This window comes from Pan paniscus, chromosome 17 (assembly GCF_029289425.2).
Source record: "Pan paniscus chromosome 17, NHGRI_mPanPan1-v2.0_pri, whole genome shotgun sequence".
Taxonomy (NCBI): domain Eukaryota; kingdom Metazoa; phylum Chordata; class Mammalia; order Primates; family Hominidae; genus Pan; species Pan paniscus.
In genome coordinates, this window is record NC_073266.2 from 69,353,400 (window position 1) to 69,361,872 (window position 8,473).

The window sequence follows — 8,473 nt, forward strand, 5'->3', positions numbered from 1 at the left end:
AAGCTTTTATCCCCCTAGCCATGTGGATGGCAAGGTTTTTATAGGGCCTGGAGTGTCCAGAGAACCCTGGCAGGCTTCTTCTAGCCATTAGGAGCCTCTATTTTTATTCCTGTGTGGTACAAAAATTATCCTTCACTGGGTATGTCCTAACCTGGAAAAGGTTGTGAGCACTGCTCTAATAGATTGCCGGTGGCGTCTCTGAAAAAATATGGAATAGACAAAGTTAAAGATCCCGTTGCCTCCAAGGCCCTGTCATGATTTGCACAGATTATGTCCAGAAGTTTTTGTGCAAGCGTGACTACTGCACTTGCCTAGAGATATTTCTTTCTACATTTGCAATCCCAGTCAAGCTTGATCAGAACTTACAGTTGTCTTCTTAACAGGTTGGAAAGAGGAACTTCGGCTCTAAAGTAAAGAGTTAAAACATGAAAACAAGCATCAATTCTACAAAAGTGATTTTTTAAAAATGTGGTCTCCGGACCAGCAGCATCAGCATTGTTGGAAATGTTAGAGAGGAAATCTTAGGCCCCAACCTGGACTTATCAAATCAGAAACTGTGGGGTGGGTCTGATGTATCTAGCCTTTAACAAACCTTTCAGATGATTCTGATGCTTGCTTAGGTTCAGGAGCCACAGATTTACAGTACCCAGAAGACAAAAGGTAACAAAAAAGAATATTTGATCTCTCGTCCAACAGACACCAGAATATGGTCCCTGGGATTGGGGTTATATTTCTCCTGTTGTCTTCTTTTATGCCTTTTGCAAATTATTTAGCTTTGCTAGGCCTCAATTTCTTCCAGTATAAAATGAAGGCAATCAATTAGATATTCTTTATTCCTTGTATGGTTTTTTTAATTGCCCTTCTATGTTTAAATTGCATCATGTGCTGTGTAACATCTTTTAGTAGAGCATGGAGGCGGGGGAGTACAAGTGGGGGATGCAGCTTCTTCAGGATTCTTTAACCATGCTGAGAAGTGGTGATGGGGAGGAACTTCTTTCTATCCTGGTAAAGCAGGAATTGCAGGGCTTTTCCTGCCTGATGAGTAAGAGATTGCTGTGAAAAGAATGAGAGTTAAAGATGTTTTTATTCTCTGGGTTCTAATCCTGGCCTTAATATTAACTCTCTCTGTGATATCACGTCAGTCTTAACTCTCTGGCTCTAAGTTCTTCTGTAATGTAAGAAATCAAATAGGAAAACAGTTTTATGTGTCTAGTACAATGATCAGTAGAGAGCAAGTGTCCAATAAATGCTCCGTTTTTTTTCCATCTCAAATATTCTGTTCTTTGCAATTTGCCGGTATTAAAAATGCTTTGCTGGCCGGGCATGGTGGCTCACGTCTGTAATCCCAGCACTTTGGGGTCCGAGACGGGTGGATCACCTGAGATCAGGAGTCGAGACCAGCCGGGCAATTATGGTGAAACCCCATCTCCACTAAAAATACAAAAATTACCCGGGTATGGTGGTGCACACTTGTAATCCCAGCAACTCGGGAGACTGAAGCAGGGGGATTGCTTGAACCTGGAAGGCAGAGGTTGCAGTGAGCCAAGATTGCACTGCTGCACTCCAGCCTGGGCGACACAGTGAGACCCTGTTTCAAAGAAAAAAAAAATGCTTTGCCAACATTGATTTCGTTCCCACATTATTATGTAGGTTCCCAAGACCATCTCTGGAAGGGAAGTATTTGCTGACAGACTGTTAGTGTTCTTGTCAGGTCACATAACCAGTTATCCTTATCCTGTGAAGCCTAACTACCTGCTTTCAAACCAATATTTGAGAGTTCTAAGTACTTTTTAGGATTTGTTGCTTATGTGTACCCGCAGTTTCAGGGTATCCTGTAACTCCAAGTTTCCTCTCCAAAGCTGCTGGCCAAATTACATAGCTCACCCTTGTTTAAATTGGTCGGGGTGGGGGCAACATGAATCTGAGTATATCAATAACATGTCTTAGTTTAATTAAAAATGACCTACCAAAGAATGAATAGAAGAAACTTAATGTTTATGTATTTTATTTATTCGTGCTATCGTTCAATAGAACCTCACCATTCTTGACACTAACAATGTACTAGACACTTTGTATCTTATTTGATTCTTAGAACAGTCATGTGGGATGGATTGTATTCCCTCCATTTGAGTAACTTGCCCAAGTTCACTCAGTATGCGGCAAAACAAAAAGCGTTTTGAATCTAAGTATTTTTCTTTCCAGGGCCAATGCTTTTTTTTTTTTTTTTTTTTTTTTTTTAACAGAAGCAAAGCTCTCCTAAAACTTATGTTTGCTGGGTAAATGGCTTTAGTGTTTGCATAAGGGGTTCTCTGATTCTCAAAGTTGCTGAGATGGTGTTAAAATTCAAGTTTAATCAATCAATCAATTAGTATTTATTGAATACCTGCTGGGTGCAAGGATTGCACTTGGTGCTATGGGAAATAAACAACAACAACAAAGAATCAAGCTGATCCCCATGCAGTGAAGGAAGAGAAACACATGAAGACTGGCATGAGATCACGAGGAGGCAGCTCCCTGGTAGCCAGGCTAGCAGGAAATGTTCCATGGTCATGATGGGATTTTCTGACTTTTCCTTTTTTTTTTTTTTTTTTTTTGAGACAGAGTCTAGTTTTGTCACCCAGACTGGAGTGCACTGGGTGCAATCTCAGCTCACTGCAACCTCTGCCTCCTGGGTTCAAGGGATTCTCCTGCCTCCGCTTTCCTAGTAGTTGGAATTACAGGTGCCTGCCACCACAACTGGCTAATTTTTGTACTTTTAGTAGAGATGGGCTTTCACCATGTTGGTCAGGCTGGTCTTGAACTCTTGACCTCAAGTGATCTGCCTGCTTCAGCCTGCCAAAGTGCTGGGATTACATGAGCCACTGCGCCTGGCCCATGATAGGATTTTTGTTCTTGGAATATCTATCAAGTCTTACTATGTTTCTGGCGTTACCTTATGTAACTTTTACAACTACTCCACCCTCATTTTACTGTTGAGTCAACCAAGATACAGAGGAGTGAAATGAACCTTCCTGATTTATACACTTGGCAAGAAGAAGGGATGAGAATCAGTCCTCAGGCTTTTGAATCCAAGTCTGATGCCCCTTCTATAACATTTATTGGAGTGATCTCTAAGAAAGGGTTGTTAACATTTAGTTTCCCTAAAGTAGGCCTGTAATCTTTTAAATGCCAAGAAACAGGAGTCTGAAGACCATGAGACTTTATTTGTTCACAGTTTTCCTGGGGAACACACAGTGTTTCTGAAGAAAAGACTTTAGTTCTTCCTTCTAATGAAAGCAGTTATGCTGTATTTGTTCAGGTATGTGCTAGGGATTCAAACTCATAGATATTAAAAAGAGCCATTTAGAATTGTATACTGCTCTTCAGAGACCCTCCTGCCTACCCCCCAACTACTTAAAGCAATAAACTGTCTCTCTGTGGCAGGGAGGTACAACCTTTTTGTGGTTCAGCTGCTGAAGCTGGGGGCTCCTTAGTCAGCAGTTGGTCTGAGCTGAGCTGGGCCGGCCTGGGACAGTGGGCTTCCCAGGGACCAGTGTCCTCAGGCAGCTTGTCCCTTGGGGAAAGCAGGACACTAACTTCTGCCTGGGAATTCACCAGGAAGACCAAGCAGAGGAGCAATGTTAGGCCATTTCAGAAAGTTCAGGTGGCTGCTAAGTAGCCTTCCCTGGTGGTGCCCACAGCCTGGTAGGTGGCATCAGTATGTTACTCAGCTGCAGTTGTGACTTTGATGGGCATCACCCAGCATGCCTTTGATAGGAAGCAGCAAAACAAGACAGTGAAGACTTTCTTGCTTTGTGAAAAGCATGTCAGTGCAGCCCCAAAGAATGAGGCAAACTCAAAGGGAAGCGTGAACAAAACTGTTTGCTTAAGGCGGAGGTGTCCAAGGAGAAATTTGAAGTACCTGCTTTTGTTTGGTTTTGTTTATAGAAAACTTTTAAAAATAACTCCTTTTAAAGCAGAAACCTCGTATGCCTAATATATTATCATAGAGTAATCTAAAGAAATGGTTGTGGTACTTCCTGATAAGAGATTAACATTTAACTTCCCTAGTAGGCATGAGAATGGTCCCAATTAAAAAACTCCAAATATAGTAAAATTTCCTTTCAAGTTCAAATCAGAAAATTGAAATCCTACAACTCCTAGCACAAAGATGTGTATATAATAAACACTGAAAAACATTTATTGCTAAATTAATCTTATTTATTCCATCTTGAAGGCTTTTATCAGAATCCTAATCTTCCTCTACATCCTCATAATGTTTCTATTACATTTAGCCTGGTGTTCAATTTTACTGAATACTGATTCACAGAGAACTATTAATCCATAGTGTAATTCAATTAATAATAATAATATTCACCAGAGTGCTTCATACCTGCAACATTATGGTTAAGCGGACATAATGCAACCTGCGTAATTTACAAATATGAATACTCCAAAATGGGTTAAGCTAAAAACCAGCTTTCCCTGTGTGTCACTTGGGTAATGCAAAGCTCTGTTGACTGTTCTCATTGTAAAATATATATGGATTGCTACTCCCTACCTTTTTGGTTCTACCCTGCTTTGTTAGCTTAGTTATCATAAACATTTCTCCACTTGTACCCCAAAGCTATTTGGGAATAGTATATAAAAATATTGGATGTGAACTTCGATTTCTTTTGTTTAAATCATCTTAAGGGTGGAGATATGGAAGACCGAAAGAAGGTAAGCAAGTAAGAAATAATTCAAGTAATGAAACTTTGGATCCTGACAGAACCCCAGTAATTATCAAAACTAGGTGACTTTCTTGTGTATAGATGTGGAATCTGAGGCCAGTGAATGTCAGTAGCTTGTTCAGCTCACCCAGTCAGTGGCAGGTATGTGGTGACCACCTGGGACATCTCAAGGTCATCACTTCAGTGCTTTATCCACCAGGCAACACTTGGCAGCTAGTTTCCCAGATGTCGACTTGTACTGCACTTGCCTTTGGAGCAGCAGTTGTTGCTTTCTCCCTAGGAGACCAAGAGATGAACTAGATGGTTAGTCAAGTCTTTTTCCAGCACAGTGTGCTGAGTCCAGCTGGAAAATCTTGGAGGAGCCTCGTTTTCCTCACCGGTAAATGGGCAGTGCCTCACATGCAAGCATGCACCACAAGTTTGTAAGAGAAATAGAACCAATGGGAAATTTCAATCAATGCAGATTACTTCCAGGTTTTCATTACTTGAGCAACACTTGAGTATTGTTTCAGCATTCATCCTTATAGCCACCAAGAAAGAACATGACTCTCTTCCCAGTTAGCATCATCCTCTTTGCCGTGTACTGTGACTCTGTTTTGACTTAGGACCTTGTCTCTTATTTTCTTATTGGAGTGTTCTTTTACCTTCTCCCAGTTGGAGTAATTTGTATCTCCACTTGGATATGAGCAGCATCTTATCATATGCTCTCAAGTTTTTCTTAGTGCTCTGGCATTTTCTTGAAGAAAAAAAAATCAAAAAGAAAAACTCTGCCAACATTCAGGGAAATGGTAAAAAATGCTCCTAGCAAGGCATTGTCTCTCTTATTCACAACTATTTCTGTTTCTTTCTTCCACATTCACTATCCAACCTACTCAATATGGCCTGTACTCCTTATAGGCAAACTCACCCACAGTTTCCACTTGCCCTTATATGTTGGCATGAAATTCTTTCTCTAACCGAGTTTTTTTTTTTTTTTCCCACAGAAAAATAAACACTTTTATTACATGGGCAAAGACAGAAAGGATGAGGATTTGTTTGCTTTTCCAGGCCTTGATTTTCCTAAGATAGAACTCCATCTCCTTGCCCTCTAGCACATAGCCATCTGCTTGGCCACACTGTCCCACCCTTGATGCGATGCATGCAAGAAGCTTTCCTTGCTGGAACTGCTCCTCCAGGAGACTGCTGATTTTGGCATTCTGTTTCCTTTTATCGTATTTCTTGTGAATTTTTTTAGGTCGCTTTTTGTTTAAAATCTCCTCCTCCTCAGCAGTCAGCTTGGTCCCCTTCTTGCGGCCCAGGGGCAGCGCATAGCGGGACTGGTACCACCGTTGGTATGGTGCGCTGTTGATGAGCATGATGCATTTCTTCACCAGGGTCTTGGTACGGACCAGCTCGTTATTGAATGCATTGTAGACAACATCGATGATCACTCTTGTGCAAGTACAACACTCTGAGCCCCAGGAGAAATTCCCCGTGTCCAGCCTCAGGGCACAGTATTTCTCATTTCTTCCCTGCACACGGACTGTGTGGATGCGGCAGGGCTAATCTTGGTGTTGGCAACCAGCCGGGCACCCCAGCTCATACTTTCGCTTCTTGTGGTAAGGCTTTCTCTTGCCCCCAGTCTTGCAGCGCTTGTGCTAGTTGTCCCAAGAGATGCTCATCGCTGTTTAAAATTTATTTATTTATTTATTATTTACTTATTTTTCCATAGATTATTGGAGTGCAGGTGGTGCTCGGTTATGTAAGTTCTTTAGTGGTAATTTGTGAGATTTTAATGCACCCATCATCTAAGCAGCATATACTGCACCCTATTTGTAGTCTTTTATCCCTTGCCCCCTCCCACGCTTACCCCCAACTCCCCAAAGAATTGTATCATTCTTATGCCTTTGCATCCTTATAGCTTAACTTCCACATATCAGTGAGAACATACAATGTCTAGTTTTCCATTCCTGAGTTACTTCACTTAGAATAATAGTCGCCAATTTCATCCAGGTCGCTGTGAATGCCATTAATTTGTTCCTTTTTTATGGCTGAGTAGTATTCCATCATTTATATATACCACAGTTTCTTTATCTACTTATTGATTGGTGGGCATTTGGGTTGGTTCCACAATTTTACAATTGAAAACTGTGCTGCAATGAACATATATGTGCAAGTATCTTTTTCTTATAATGACTTCTTTTCCCCTGGGTAGATACCCAGTAGTGGGATTGTTGGATCAAATGATAGTTCTACTTTCAGCTCTTTGAGGAATCTCCACACTATTTTCCATAGCGGCTGTACTAGTTCACCTTCCCACCAGCAGTGTAGAAGTGTTCCCTGATCACTGCATCCATGCCAACATCTACTGTTTTTTTATTTTTTTGATTATGGCCACTCATGCAGGAGTAAGGTGGTATTGCATTCTGGTTTTGGTTTGCATTTTTCTGATCATTAGTGATGTTGAGCATTTTTTTCATGTTTGTTGTTTATTTGTATATCTTCTTTTGAGAATTGTCTATCCATGTCCTTAGCCCACTGTTTGATGGGATTGTTTGTTTTTTTCTTGCTGATTTGTTCGTGTTCATTGTAGATTCTAGATATTAGTCCTTTGTCAGATGTATAGATTGTGAAGATTTTCTCCCACTCTTTGGATTGTATGTTTGCTCTGCTGAGCATTCCTTTTGCCATGCAAAAGCTCTTTAGTTTAATTAAGTCCCAGCTATTTATCTTTGCTTTTATTGCACTTGCTTTTGGGTTCTTGGTCATAAAATCCTTACCTATGCCAATGTCTAGAAGGGGTTTTCCAATGTTATCTTCTAGAATTTTTATAGTTTTTGTTCTTAGATTTAAGTCCTTAATCCATCCTGAGTTGATTTTTGTATAAGGTGAGAGATGAGGATCCAGTTTCATTCTCTTACACGTGGCTAGCCAATAATTCCAGCACCATTTGTTGAAAAGGGTGTCCTTTTTCCACTTTAAATTTTTGTTTGTTTTGTCAAAGATCAGTTGGCTGTAAGTTTTTGGGTTTATTTCTGGGTTTTCTATTCTGTTCCATTGGTCTATGCGCCTATTTTTATGCCAGTACCATACTGTTTTGGTGAGTATGGCCTTATGGTATAGTTTGCAGCCAGATAGTGTGATGCCTCCAGATTTGTTCTTTTTGCTTAGGTTTGCTTTGGCTATGTGGGCTTTTTTTTGGTTCCATATGAATTTTGGAATTGTTTTTTCTAATTCTGTGAAGAACGATGAGGGTATTTTGATGGGGATTGCATTGAATTTGTAGATTGCTTTTGGTAGTATGGTCATTTTCACAATATTGATTATACCCATCCATGAGCATGAGATGTATTTCCATTTTTTGTGTTATCTGTGATTTCTTTCAGCAGTCTTTTGTAGTTCTCCTTCTCGAGGTCTTTCACCTCCTTGGTTAGGTACATTCCTAAGTATTTGTGTGTGTGTGTATGTGTGTGTGTGTGTGTGTGTGTGCAGCTACTGTAAAAGTGGTTGAGTTCTTAATTCTCCACTTGGTCGCTGTTGGTGTATAGGGGAGCTACTGATTTGTGTACATTAAACTTGTATCCAGAAACTTTGCTGAATTATTTTATCAGTTCTAGGAGCTTTCTGGAGGAGTCTTTAAGGTTTTTGAGGTAAACAATCATATCGTCAGCAAACAGTGACAGTTTACCTTCCTCTTTACCGATTTGTATGCCTTTTATTTCTTTCTCTTGTCTGATTGCTCTGGCTAGGACTTCCAGTACTATGTTGAAGAGGAGTGGAGA

The 8,473-nt window shown here is 40.5% G+C and overlaps 1 pseudogene; it reads right to left on the bottom strand.

The window, feature by feature from the left end:
* Positions 1 to 5,380: 5,380 nt before the first annotated feature.
* Positions 5,381 to 8,191, bottom strand: LOC100982496 (small ribosomal subunit protein eS8-like; annotated as a pseudogene).
* Positions 8,192 to 8,473: the final 282 nt, after the last annotated feature.